Raw genomic sequence first — 15,717 nt, 5'->3', positions numbered from 1 at the left:
CTGAAGACCATAGACTATTCTCAGTTTCTATAAATTAACTACATCCACCCATTTCTATAATCAGTGACTCTTCCGAAAAGGTCTGAGGTTTAATGAAATCTGTTCTCTTGACTCATTGAACTTGCATTTTTAAAAACACAAGGACTACTTTAGTGTATAGAAGAAAACCCAACTCCCCCAAAGCACGTGTTCTATACGGACGCATTAATTTAATTCATAGCAATTACTTTAATGTGGAATAAAAAGTATTTGCTCTATTGTTTAGTGTGTCAGAAAGACGTTATTGCCTATAGATAAATTTTAAGCTGACTAAGCCAAATTTCATATTGAAATTATGTTATGTAGTTTATTATTTTGTGGTTGTTGTTGGAATTATTTCATTAAGTTTAGATGAAGGAGAATCCTGTTCAGAGTTTTCCACATATGTGAAATGTCAAAATAGTTGGTCCAAGAACAAAAACTAACTTCTACCCATTGAAATTTGATTTACTAACTATAAATAAATTGTACCCCCCCAAAAGACTTGAAAATGATACAAGAATAGAGTACTAGTCATGTTGCCAAGAATATTCACAACTATGACCCCCTTCTAACAACATCCCTAATTAGAGATGTGAAACATTATGATAGATTTGTAACAATTCTCAGAAATATTTCTGTGCCACTAGAGGTTTTTCGATAAACAATGCACACATATCCAATTCATTACTAACTTACCCCATACCCAAGCTCTATACCCCCAGAAAGGACTGCACCCTTTAAAAGAATGATTAAAATATCATTGCAACCTACCATTCCCGGACATAATTCAGATTCAGACGATAGAGAAATAGAGAGTTCCAGAAAATATGTAATACTTGACAATTATCCTATACATTAAGCGTGAATTCAGCAAAAGAAATCAAACCCTAGTCACTTTAAGGAGTGTGGGATAGAAATTAATCATCCTCATATATGTTACTCATGGGCAGTTTTTAGTTTCCCAACTAGAGAATACTATATTATATATGTAATATATAATATAAACATGGAATATATGTAATATATTTTATATACATATATAATTCCTGAGCAAAACTATGTACAAGACAATAGTCTATATGCTAGGTATATAACTGTCAAAAGATAAATAATGTCTTCCTGCACTTTAACTGCAACAAAAATATGAAGAAAAAAGGTCTGGTTGTGCCAAATGCAATGAAGAAAGTAAGCAATTTTTCAGAATAAAGAATGGAAATTTTCCAAGGTTGTGGAGAATTAGGCAATCTATTTACCAGAAAGAGGTCTGTCTGTTAGTTGCTGCCCACTGAGCTCTACAGTGGTCTACCCTGTTGAGGTCGAGGCAAATTCAACTCGTAGTTACCCTTAGAAGCAGCATACAACTGCCCCGTAAGGTTTGCAAGGCCGAGATCTTTAGGAAAGACACTGCCACATGTCTCTCCACGCCTCTCTCCCGCAAAGGGACTGGAAGCTTTCAATCATTAACCTGTTTCATGTCAAGAACGTAAGTCCAGCACCAGCAGGAGTCCTTCAAAAAAAAAACAAAAAATCTAAGGCAGTTTTGCTAATTAAATGTTATCTTATCCACATAAAAACACCAAATATTCAAGAATATGACTCTGTGGATGTCTGAATCCTCTGAACATGTGTGTTAACATGTGTATGTGCAGATGTCTTCGCATTCTTTCATGGCAAGGGAATACAGATTTCATCAGATACTCAAAGAAGTCCATTACCCAAAAGGCCACTACTTTATAAATGAAATCTAATTTTATTACCAAATATCTTTATACCAAATACCTAATTTCTGTTTTCTACCTTGAAATCCTCAAGAACTTCAGCTTGCTTCAGAGAAGAAATAATGAGTATACTATATTTTATTTTCCTAAGAAAAACAGGAGGTTCAGTATATATATATATTCTAAATCCATTATTCGTCTTCTATTGAGCTTTTAGGACATGCTCCTGCCAGATTTGGTGACCCGATAGTCACCATTATGAGGTTAGTCATACATGAATTTGAGCCTTCTATAATCCTACCTGTTGGCAGCACCAGGGCACTGATTGGAGCTGAGTAGATGCAGCGTGCTCATCAAATTTAACTGCAAACTCTTCTGAAATTAGCTTCAATGCAACACATAGAATGCACAAAGAAGAAATTGTAACACATGCTATGGGTTAGGAATCATTGAATCTGCCAGGCATGTATACTATAGCTGCAGAAATTAAATTAAGTATTTTTAATTTAAAAAATGAACAAGCAAGCAAACACAATCATTTCTAGTCATTCTTGCAAAGGTGAAGTTATGTTGAGTGGAACACGGCTGCTTCTGTTAGTAGTTTCCTTTGATTAACATCCCTGCTTCCACCCGCAGAAGACATGCATGTTTCCACTTCTAGCTGCATAAAAAATAATAGAAGAAAACATCTCCACTCTCGCCCAATGTTTTTAATTAAATTCCTTTAGAAACTACACTTGGAATATCAAATATGCTTTTTGAAAGAAGGCAGACTTGCTTTTACAAAAGCAATGGGTTATTAGAGTCAAATGATAATTTTGCTGCTCAAATATTTTGCTCTAGCAAAGTGCATGATTAGCTTCTTCACCATTGGTCCTCAGAGTTTACAATAAACCTAAACAAAAGCATTATTTCTGTTGTATGTTGTTTTCTTGAACTGGTCTTCCCATATTTTTCCATGTACATTTTCTAACATTCCTATGCAATGGGATGTCAAGCACTGGCCCCCACTCCCACCCAATTTATGAAGAACAAGCCATGGTACTGATATTTTCAATGTTTGTTTATTTTTTCCTCTGCTATGTTCCAAATCAAAATCCTTCTCTTTCCCTCAACTGTCCCCTGTTCTCCTTCACCCCTTCCTTCAGTTAACACAAACACCAGGTCATTGCAGCCTGGCTCTCTACCGCCTCCTCTGAATTTTCAAACATCAAATCTCTCTGATTTCTCTGTTGTTAACACCACACATGGTTAAGCCCTTTAGTACTAGTTGGTGGCTTACACCCCCCGGGGCACCTCAAAAGATGGAGCTGGTGGTCTGTTTCCGAAAGGTCATAGCTTGACAACTGATGAACACACTTCTAGGCAGACAACCAAGCCTGCATCTGGAGTGGAATCGTTTTGACAACAACTAAGCAGTGGAGTCATGGAAAAGAGGACTGCCACAGGCCCTTGTTCTGGGAACTTTCCTTCCCACTTGATTCCACCCACTGCATTGCGTGCTTCTATCAGAAAGTCTTTGGTCCCCAGCTCTCTAACTCGAATCTGGTCACCTGTTTAGAAATGCTTTTGATGGTTGTTTGCTCTCTGTCTTACTTGGAAGAAAGTCCTTGTGAGCTTCTCCAAAGCGCCCGGCCTAGAAAACTGATGGTGCAGGGCTGCTCTGCGCACCTGGGCTCACCGGGAGTTGGAATTGACTTGACAGTAACTGAGAAATACCAAAAAGACACCCCACCCCCCAAAAAAACCCAAAAAACAAATCTCATTGCCATGGCGTCAATGGTGGGTTGCTGAGACTGTCAGTAGAACTCCCACTCTTTCCTCCATGAAGCTGCGGGTGGTTTGCAACTCCACCCTTTGGATTCAAGCCCAGCTCACGGCCACTGCACCAATGGGCTCTAACCAGACTTCATTTGGGGAATTTTTTAGTTTGTTTTGTCTTTCTTTTTGCTTTGGCCAAAGGTCACTTTGACCTACTACAGGTTTAAAGAAAGTCTTCTATGAACCCCCTCTTATCCAAATCTAAAGGAAAGAATATGGTATATAACTTCCTTCATAACCCACATTCAAGAATAACTCATCTTCATTAAATTCTTACTGCTTCTTCAAAATGCACATAAAATTTTACATTATTTCTGATAACTATGGGGGAAATGGACTTTTTTTTGGCATTTTTCGAAGTAGCAGTCTTAAATTCTCAAAATGATCATATCACATCATCAAAGTTGTATCATCTAGATTGGGAGCAAGAAGTTATTTTCTTCATATACTATGACTGGTACAGTGTTAGATACCTAATAATAGTCCAGTGACTACTAATAAAAAAAGAAATAGATGATTGAATGATCCACATAAGCACAGCCCCCCCAAAAATCTGCTAACATAACGAGAAATGAACTCTCCTAATCTTATTTTACTGAAAATTAAATATCTTATTATAGTAATATCCTAAATATAAGAATGTTAAGAACATAAAACCAGCTTAATTTACTTTTGTGGTGAATGCATTTCTCCTCAGAACAGTTTTATACAAAACAAAGTAGCCTCACTTGGCTACTTGCTGACTTTCATATATATATATATATGTGTGTGTGTGTGTGTGTGTGTGTGTGTGTTTGTTGTGGTTGAAAGTATGCATATCAAATCATGGACTCAACAGTTTCTATATATACTGCTTAAGTACATTTGTTACATTCAAGTTGAAAAGTGTTCTCAAAAAAAAATTTAAAAAAAAAAGAAAAGTGTTCTCACCTCCTTTTCATCTCTCATTAACTCAATTCACTACCCTTTAAGGTACCTATCTAAGCTTACCTGTTGCTTTTATCAACTGAATCACATATATGGGATAGTTCTTTAAAAATGCAAAATGCTCAAGGTGCATGTTTTTTACCATTTGAGATAAACTATGGTTTGGTTTAAGAAGACATCAGAGGGTATTTTGGTTTATGGTTTCTAAAGGATTTCAAAGCAATAGTTTCACAAGTCCATCTAAATTTCAAAGCAGCAGAATCTAAGACCAGTTCTCCTGGCTGCTGGAGAAGGAGACAGTCCCATAGATGCAATTAACCACACAGTTCATTTCCTCCAGCTATTCCTAACACTCCTTTTCCCTCTATGGTTTCAGGGAAAGTGAGATCAACTGGTGTGACCTGGGTAAGAATTTCTATACTTTTAAGACCTCAGGTACTACACATTAAATTAGGAGATAAAGCAGAAGCATTAAACTTGTTATTAGATCATCAATGAAGAAAGATGTACAAACGTAGAGGCTCTTATGTCTGGCATAAATATACTATCAAATCTGATAGAAAACACAATAACTTCAGAAAACCAAATAGCATCAGCATCGAGTCAATGCCAACTCATAGAGACCTTACAGAACAGGATAAAATTGCCCCTGTGAGTTTCAGAGACTGAAAAAAAATTATTTTTAGATGTTACATTCTATTTTATTTTAATTTTTTATAAATCATTTTATTGGGGTCCTATACAACTCTAATCACAATCCATACATACATCCACTGTGTCAAGCACATTTGTACATGTGCTGCCCTCATCATTCTCAAACCATTTTATTTCTACTTTAGCCCTTCGTATCAGCTTCTCATTTGTCCCCTCCCTCCCCACCTTCCGTCCCTTACAAACCCTTGATAATTTATAAACTATTATTTTTCCATGTCTTACACTGTCTGAAGTCTCCCTTCACCCACTTTTCTGTTGTCCATTCCCCAAAGAAGAGGTTATATGTCGATAATTGTGATGGGTTCAATCTTTACAGGAAGAGAAAACATTGTCTTTCCCTTGCAGAGTGGCTGGTGGTATTGAACTGCTCATCTTGTGGTTAGCAGCCCAACATGATGCCACTGCACCACAAAGGCTCCCAACTAGATAACTGGGTCTTCCAAAACAAAGAAAAAAGAGACTTACATGCATCAAAATCTTCACTAAAGGAATGAAAGGAGCAACCAAATGCAGAGGAAGAAATATTAGCAATAGCACAACAGACAAGGGACTTGTGTTAGTATGGGTAATTTCAAGAAACAAATCCACAGAAACTCATGTTTAAGAGAGAGTTGTATATAAAGGTTAAGTGCACATCAAGAAAACATCCCAATACAGTGCTGCCCAAGCCCACAAGTCACCCATTAATCCATATGTTCAACACCAATCCACAAAGTCCTCCTCCATCTCACAAAACAGTTTCAATGATGCTGACTGATGGAGGAAAGCCGAATCAATGAATGTATAAGCATCTCAGCACTGGCAGGGGTCTCCACAAGGCTGCTCCAGCACTCAGGGCTGTATCAGGGTAGGTCCATGTGGCTTCTCCTCAGGGATGTCTTGGAGGATGAGCCTTGCAAGCTGAAGCAAGGAACTGGGTAAAGCAGCTGCACCCTTGTCCAACTATCAAAAAGCAAGAGACCCGAGAACTAGAAAGGCGAGGCTCACTGAGCCATTGATCTCGGCCAGGTTGGCACAATAAACTAACTACCTCAGGACTGATCATTACAATTCATGGAAAATGCTTGCACCACAACAAGAAAGACTAGTAATCCAAAGACTAGTAAAAACATGAAAAGACCAAAGAAGACATTTGAGCAGTTAACAAACATAGGAAGAAATGCTCATGATTATTAGTTATTGTTAGCTATCTGGGAGTTGGTTCCTACTAATAATAAACCTTGGTACAATGGAAGGAAACACTGGTTGGTCCTGTGCTGTGCACACTTTCATTCTTAGGTTTCAGCCCATTGCTGCACCCACATGTCCATGCATCTTCCTATCTCTGCCACTCCACTTTAACAAACAGGAACTGATGTCTCTGCACAACATATTCAAAGTACTTGAGATGAAGTTTTCCCATCTTTCTCTCTCAGGAGAATTTTGGCTGTAATTCTTCCAGGACAGATTTGTTTGTTCTTTTGCAAGTCAATGGTAATTTCAATATCCTACACACAATTGATTATTATAAAACTAATTAATATAATAAAATGATGGCTTAACTTATAATCTGCACAACCTGGGGAATATTATACTGAGATAAGTTAATCAAACAGGATAAATATTATATGAGACCACTATTTTAAAAGACCTATAAAATATTTTCATGCTAAAAGAAATGTTCTTTGAAGGTTCTCTAGGGTGGAAGGAGAAGAGAGGTTAAGTCACTAGTTAGAAAATTGCCACATTTTAACTTGGGGGAAGAGAAATGCCCTGTATGAAAACCGTGGATGGTCAGATAAAATAAAAAGAAAAACATTAAGGACCTCTCTTGATTGACATGTAAAATATGTGCAATGTTCTATATTGCTTAAAACAACAAAACAGAACATTTTATTTTGTGACTTAACTGGGAAGTCCTATGAAACCATGACCCTGCACCTCCAAAACGAAGAAGCAAATCTCATAGGGTTTTTGATGATATATAAGCCGTCCCAGTCAGGAGCCCTGAGGGCACTGTGGATTAGGTGTGGGGCCACTACTGATAGGGTTAGCACCTCAAATCCATCAGCTGCTTCACAGGATAAAAGTGAGAATATTTGTTCCTGTAAAGATCTAAGTCTTAGAAGCCCTACCTAGGGCCCTCAGGAGTCACAATCAACTTAGTGGCCCTGTATTTGGAGTTGGTAAGCACCTTCAGAAACTACTTTTTGGCTTTGTTTTTATTATAGCTGTATCAATCACACAACTTTTACCAATCCCCTTTTAACAGGTATACAGTTGATTGATAGTAATTGCCATAATCAGGGGGGCAACTTCAGTCTGAATTAATGTGATATTTCTATTGAGGTTCATTCCCTATTTTCCCCAACCACCCATTACCGGTAACTACTAATCAACTTTGTCGTCCATACATTTGACTTTTCTCGTCAATTTATGTAAGACAGGTCAGGCATTATTTTTCTTTTTCTATTAATCTATTTGATTCAGCAAGTTTTCCAGTTCCATTCACGGTATAGCAGTGAGTCAAGGCTTCATTTCTCCTACCAGATGAGTGGCATACCATCCTACGTGTGTACAATAGTAGTTTATCTATTGATCTATTTATAAGCATTTACTTACATTATGTCACCATTTGGGGGAATAGACACAAATGGGAATAGGATATGAATCTTGCTGTCAGTTATCCAGGTAGCTGTCTTCCAAATTTCCCAGCCTGGACCAGTGAGTTCTTCCTGTGCTTCAGCTTTCTGAAACAGTTCAGTGGACAGTCAGTCAATTCCTGGAGCTTTGTTTTGGGTTAATGCATTTAGTGCAGTTTGACTTCCTCTCAGCATCAAGGGTTCCTGCTCATAGGACACCCCCTGAAATGATGGAGTGTCGACTAGCTCACTCTGGAGCAGTGACTCTCTACATTCTTTCCATCTCCTCGTTGTGCTTCCTACATAATTCAATGTTTTGCCAATAGAATCTTTCAAGACTGCGATTTGAGGCTTGAATTTTTTTATTGAAAACTTTCAGTTTCCATTATGCTGGGAATATTCTTTGTTTGGGGTTTTCTAATTCGAGGTCGTTGCACGTTTCATTACAATGCCCAGCTTTGTCATGTCTGGCTTCTCTTTGAAATTTTCTTTCATATGCCTGACTTCAGCCTTCATTCCATTTGTCTAGCTGCTCTTTAATTAAGAGCGAGTTTCCAAGTCTCTTCTGCCATCCACTTGATCTTTCTCTCCTTTTATGTCTTTATAATGACTTTTTAAATTCTTCATCAAAATTGGTCTTGATGTTCTTCCATCCACAGTTCCTCAGGTCTTCTGTCTTTGGGGTTCAATATGTCAAATTTGCTATTGAGATGTTCTTGAAATTCAGGTGTGATAGACTCCAGGTCATATTTTGGCTTCTGTTGACTCATTTTCATTTTCATCAGCTTTATCCTGAACTTATGTATGAGCAATTTATGATCTATTCTACAGTCAGCACGTGATCTTATTTTTGATTCTGGAATTGACCTTCTCCATTGTGTCTTCCCACAGAAGTAGTCAACGTTATGTCTATATATCCCGTTTGGGCAAGTCCATGTGTATAGTCACCTTTGAATTGTTGACAAAAGTATTTGTTGTGAAAAAAGTCATTGGTTTTGCAAAATTCTGTCATACAATCTTTGGCTTTATTTCTACCACTACAGTGCTGACCATAATAAACTATGGTTAATGTTGAGAAGAATGAGATTTCCAGTACACTTCATAGTGTTCATTTAGAACTTCTACATGGATCAAAAGGCAGGTGTGCAAACAGAACAACCGAATACTGCATAGTTTAGAATCAGGAAATGTACATCACAGTTACATTCTCTCATCATGCTTGCTCAACCTGAATGCTGAGCAAATCATCAGAGAAGCTGGATTATATGAAGAAGAGTGTGGCATCAGGATTGGAGACAGGCTGATTAATAACCTGCAACATATAGATGACAGATCCTAGCTTGCTGAGAGTGAAGTAGACTTGAAGCACTTGCTGATGAAGAACAAGGATTGCAGCCTTCTGCATAGATTACAAATCAATGTCAAGAAACAATGATCCTGAAAACTGGACCAGGGGGCAACATCATGATAAATGGCCCAAAGGCTGAAGTTGTCGAGGATTGTGTCTTGCTTAAATCCACAAGCAATGCTCAAGGAAGCAGAAGTCAAGAGATCAAAAGAAGAAATGCATTAGATAAGTTTTCTTCACAAGACCTCTTTAAAGTATTGTAGAGTAAGCATGTTACTTTGAGGACTAAAATGTGCCTTGCCCGAGCCATGATACTCTATTGCATCAAATGCATGTGAAAGTTGGATATTGAGTAAGGAAGACCATAGAAGAATGAATGCATTTAAATTGTGGTGCTAGAGAAGACTATGCTTCCTAGAGGCAAGGATGGAAAGACTGTGTCTTTGAACATGTTGTCAGGAAAGACCAGGTCATGGCAAATGACATCGTGTTTGGTAAAGCGGAGGAGCAGAGAAAAAGAAGAAGATGGACTGACCAAGTGGCTGTATCGATTTGCTCAGGCAAAGGAATGATGCTGAGGATGGCGCGGAAACGTGCCGTGTTTCCCTTTGCTGTGTGGAGCAGAGGGTTGATATGGGTTGGCCCTAGCTGGATGGAACCTAACAACACCAGCGAACAAGCATTTAGGTTCTTTCCATCTTCTGGCTGTTATCAATAGCACGCTGATGAGCACTTGGTTTACAAATTCCTTTTCCAGCCTCTATTTTCATGACTTTGGGGTACAGAGCTAAGAGCAGGATTGCTGGATCAAATAATAGTTTTGTCTGTAGCTTTTTTGAGCAACTTCTACATTATTTCTCATAACAGCTGTACCAATGTGAATTCCTTCTAACAATGTGAAATGGGAGTGAAATGCTACCTCATTGTGGTTGGGATTTGCAACTCTCTGATGGCTAAGTGCCTGTTCATGAGGGTTAGTAGTTGCAAAAATGCTTTGAGGGTGGCATCTAACCTCCTCTAACTTCACAAGGGAGGAGGAAAGTCAAAACAAATTTCCCAAGTCCCATTCCTATGAGGCCAGAGCATACATACCTGTCCCCCACTACCTCCTGCCGAAACTTTCTTCCTGTAACCAAGCATGGTCTCTTTTCATGCCCAAGGTCACCATGTTCTGTCTTCAGGGTCAATGAGTTGTACACAGGGATCTTGGGTCCAAAGAACACACTCAGCCCTGGCTTTTCTTTCTTGATGGTAGTGAAGTCCCCACTTTCTGACTCTGGGAAAGCTCCTTTTAAGCCCAGCAATGTAACACAGCTGGCCGATCCCCTCCTTAGTGTTCTACAAGCCCTATTTGCATAGTCCCAATCTCATGACGTGCTATGTATCTTTTTTTCATTATTATCAAGCTCTCTATGCTCTTTGCTGGACTCCAAGAGCCTTATGTTTCCAGAAATAGAAAAACCAACCCTCAACTTGTTGTGCAATAATGGCAAGAGAAAGAAGATGAAGTCTGGAAACGAAATGTTTCCTAATGCTGAAGAAAACATAGCTACAGTAATCCAAACAGCTGGCACTCCTATGAGATTAGACACGCAAACCAAGTGAATGCAGAAATAAACCCACATGTCGATGGCCGGCTCTTCTGTGACCAATATGCGAAGTTCATTCAGTGAGAAAAGATGATAAATAGTGCTGGAGAATGTGGATTTCCACATGCAGAAAAATGAAACAGGATCCATGCCCCAAAGCATATACAAAAGCAAATTCAAAATGGATTAGGGACCTAATGTGTAAGCTAAAACCATAAAACTCTTAGTAGAAAAAGCTTTATCAAGGCTATCAGACCTACTTTTTAACAATTAACTATCAAGCATAATGACAAAAGCACAAAAACAAAAGATAGCAGAACCTTATAAAATTAATCATCACCCTCTAAAAGGATTCCTTTTTAAAATTTCACCCACCTGATATTTGGCTTAATATTTCTCTTTCCTTCACTAAGTAAAGTGGTTTCATAGAAAGATGAGTGCTCTTTGACAAGACAGGCAGGGGGTTGTCAAACTACCATCAAGTCAGGGAAAGAAGAAGTAATCATCCCTTCCCTTTCAGATTTTATCTTTCCTTATCTTTTATTTTGAAGATTCCACCAGGAAGACTGCTCTCTAGTAATCACTCATTGGTTCTAAATAAACACACTGGATGACAGTTTCTCAATAAAACCAGTGACAAAAGTCTTTCCTAGAGTAGAGGCAATTCTTCCAGGACACAGACACTTTGTTCCAAACTTAGGTTTAACTATGTTTTTAGAAACTTTATCAATTTCTATAAAATCATGTCTTGGACCTTATCGGTAATTTTCAAAAGTTTTCCTTGAGAGACTGAGGATTTTTATAGGGATTCCTTAGAGTCAATCTATTACAAAAACATAAAGGAAGTTCAATTGTATGAAGCAATGATCCACAAATATACTCCAGTCATCTACAATAAAAAGGCAGTTCCATTTTTATCTACTTTTAAGTTTTCATTATATGAAATAATTTTGTTGTTTAAAAAAAGAAGTATGAAACCTACTTACTTAGATGATCCCCAAGGTTTACTTCTATTCTTATTTTCTATTCATCTAAGATGCTATTGTTAGGTGCCATTGAGTCGGTCCTGTTCGCATAGCGAACTTGTGCAAAACAGAACAAATTACTGCTTTTTCAAGTGCCTTGAACTCATTGATGCAGCTGCCTTGCAAATCCATCTCTCTGAGGACCTCCCTCTGTTTTCCTGTTCTTCTACATCACCAAGCGTGTCTTTCTCCAGGCGTATGTCTCTTCTGACAACATACACAATGTGTGGAAGAAGTTTTGTCGTCCTTGGTCTACAGAGCCTTCTGGCCCTGTTTCTTTCCAAACAGATCGTTTTGTCCTTTTAGCGCCCCACGAGACTCTCAACATTCTTATGCAGTACCACCATTCAAACGCATTGATGCTTCTCTGTCTTTATTCAGCATCCAGCTCTCACAGACATATGAGGCAATGGAAAATACCTTGGCTTGGGCTAGACACACCTTAGTCCTTATAGTAGCATTCTTGCTTTTCAGTACTTTAAAGAGATCTTTCTAATAAAACAATAAAGGTTATGCATAGAAAGGAAATTTGATGTATCTATTGTTCAGATTAAAAGAAAAAAATATTGGAGGGAAAAGAGATATTAAAAATAATAGCTTACTAATTCCATTTATGATATAAAAATTTCCATAGTTTCCAGAAGTTTAAATATATATTGTTTTAAAGCATTAACCATGTTCCACTTTTTGTATATTGTTTAACTAAAATCTACTGAACGGTGGATATGCCTCCTCATAATTCAAATGGAAATATAGGATTCTTTTATTTTTACAATTCCTTTTCAAAATGATTTCTCTCACATGGCTTCAATTCTTTATGAATAACTTCCAAATCACAAATTCTTGTTCAGAATGGTCAGAATGCATATTTTCAATCAACTTAAACTAGCCATACCTCTAACTGAACAAATTCTTCTTAAACCAGATTTCCTAGGGGATAAAGTCTAATCTTTGAAACACAATATACACACTCATCTTTCATCTTCAACAAATAAATACAAAATTAAAGAAAAAAACAAACATCTTCACTGGTATCAAGTCAATTCTGACTCATAGCATCCCAATATGACAGGTAGGCCAGCTTCGGTGGGTTTCTGAGGCTGTAACTCTTTGTGGGAGTAGAAAGCCTCGTCTTTCTCCTGCAGAGGGGTTTGAAGTTTCTAATTTCAGACTTTGTGGTTAGCAGCCCAACATGTAACCACTACAACTTCAAAGCTCCTCAATAAATACAAGGAATCCTCCAAAAGTTGTGGAAAATGCATATTATAAAAATGTACAGTTTTCAAATATTTCTGTGCAAAATGGACTGGTACTGATTTGTTACAACTTATCTGAATAAAATCTCATTTGATATACAAAGAAGGATAGGAATCAGTTTGAAAGGGCTCCCTCAGAGCAAGAATTCCACTGAAATTGAAGCAAGAGCAACAGCAAATTACTATGGAGTTTGGTTAAAAGAATGGCGAAGTCATCGATGTCTTACAAAGATTCTGTAGACAATATCTGCCCGAAATCAACAGCTTACAAACGGCTCTCATTTTTACAGTCACAAGATGATCTTCAAGATAAAGCTCATGGCAGCAGACCGCACTCTTTGATTTCAAGGAAAAGGATAGCCTTTTTCATACCTAATTGAAGAGGACAGCAATTAACACCCGAGTCAATGGTCAATGCCATAGATATCTCACAGTTCTGACTGAAACTGAAAGCTAAGCAATCTTCCTGTGCATTTGGTGCCAAACTATTGTGCCCGGATCATTTGCAGGCAAGAGCAGACCTTTAAATGGATGTTTTAAACAAATGGTATCAAGTTCCTGATGCATTTGTTTGGAAAATGTAACAGGAAAGAATAAACGGTTGTCCCACTTGAACCTGAAGGCAAAACAACGCCGGCAAGGAATACCAGGAGGTGGTAACGGTGATGGTGACTCAATATAAAAATGCACCGATCAGGAGCAGAGGTCGTGGCAGCGGGGTTTTTTAATTCCCTTGGCATTTTACTTGTTAACGCTTTGTAGGGAGGACAAAGAACATTAATATTTGCTTATTTTCAAAGTGTTTGCAGAAAGTTATATAAGGCTTTGGTAGAAAAAGAACAGAAAAGAAAATCTCCATCATCGTACTCCAGTTCATTTCTTTAATCAAACAAGGGTGATTTTTCAAGAATTTCAATGGGAAAGCCTTAGTCATCCAGTTTGCCATCCTGATTTGCCTTCTTCAGACTTCGTTTGGTTTCCTAATCTTCAAAATTTTAAAAGGCAATCCTTTTCCTCCAGTTAATAACAGAAAAAGACACTATTGTCCTGGTTGATGCCGCAGGCCCTATATGGCATTGGGAATGGACTGAAACCTGAAGAAGCCTCACTGCCATCAACTCGAGTCCACCTGACACCAGGACAACATAGAGCAGTCCCACGCGGTTCCCAAGAGTGTAACACTTGATGGGCATAGAAAACCCGTCTTTCTCCTGCAGAGGGGCTCATGGATTTGAATTTGTGACCTTGCTGCTAGCAGCCCAACAAGTGACTATATGCCACCAGGGCTCCTTAGGAATGAAATAGAAGGGTGGCATCATCCTTTATAAGTGTCTTGACTTTCATGGACCATACATTGAAAAATAAAATGTATATTTTAGTTTCTTTAATCCATTTTAATGAAGTTTTTGAAATCCCTTTATACCTAATTTTGTTCATTATGGCCTTTTCTCTGCTACTCATTCTATGTTTAGTATTATGAGTTTATGGTTAGCATCTCTCTTATTTGTTTAACTTTGCCCATAATTCAAGGAGTAGCGTCTTCTACGAAGCTTTCTTGGTGAGAGAAGAGCCTTTTCCTGGAAGCTAAAGAAAAGTTAAGGTTCAAACCCACAGTGCCTCCTTGGGAGAAGAGACCTGGAAATCTTCTCCCATAAAATCAAAGCTTCCAAGACCTATTGGACAGTTTCCCTTCGTTGTATAGGGCAAGGAAATGGTATGGAGTCCACGTGTTGCCTCTGACTTCATGGGAGAAGAAGGCAATTCAACTCTCTGCCCAAGGGCAAGTGCTCTGATTTGGAGGTCAGCTATGCCTCCAAACTCCGCTCTTCTTTACCCTACTCAGATGCGAATTACTTCTCCCAGGGCTCCCGCTTCTCTGCTAGACGTGAGGATAGGTTTCAAAAGCCACCGAGAACTTAAAGATAATACTCACGATTATGAAGCTTAGTAGAAAATTTAACAGGTTTAAGTTAGTGTTAGAAATGGTAAGGATACAGTTCTTTGGTCAGCCATGCCTCTTCTCCCTTATGCTTCCAGGGACATCTCTCTCTGGTCCTTGGCCTATGGCTCATGCAAGCCCTTTGGCAAGTGTTACAAAGTTCTCTTAGTGGCTCACAAATGCCCCAAGGGAAAACCCCCTGCAAGTCAGCCTTCCTGTGTGGACCTGCAGAGCCTGCTACTCTGCCTGGTGGTTCTTGTTGTCCCCACCTCTCCTCCACTGGTTTCTTGTCTTTTTTGTAGGTCCAGTTACCTCTGTTCCTGATTCTGAGATCTCTGATTTTAAGCCTAGAATTGAAACACTGGTAATTGCCTTATTTTCATTTTCCCACTCAATCATTTTCTGGGAGTTACCAAGCCTGTGGATGGAAGACCCAACCAAGTAACTGCCCTGTTACTGCACAGGGGCACTGAGGGCAGAACTGACTCAATGGCACGGAGCAACAAACAAGAAACCTTTGGAATTATTTTGTTAGATGTGTCACTTGTTTGTTTTCTGTGTTTTCCTTTCTTTCTATTTAATTATTTTTGTACTACCATATTCCCTTGAATTTACATCAGTCACAGTACCTTCCATCCTAACCTAATGGTTACTTGGAATGAAGGCCATCATGTAGATTTCCCTAGGACATTGCAGCCATTCCCTAGTAAATGGGAGGGTCTTTACACTGCTAGCTTT

This window comes from Tenrec ecaudatus, chromosome 1, assembly GCF_050624435.1.
Source record: "Tenrec ecaudatus isolate mTenEca1 chromosome 1, mTenEca1.hap1, whole genome shotgun sequence".
NCBI lineage: Eukaryota > Metazoa > Chordata > Mammalia > Afrosoricida > Tenrecidae > Tenrec > Tenrec ecaudatus.
This window is presented reverse-complemented; position numbering follows the sequence as displayed.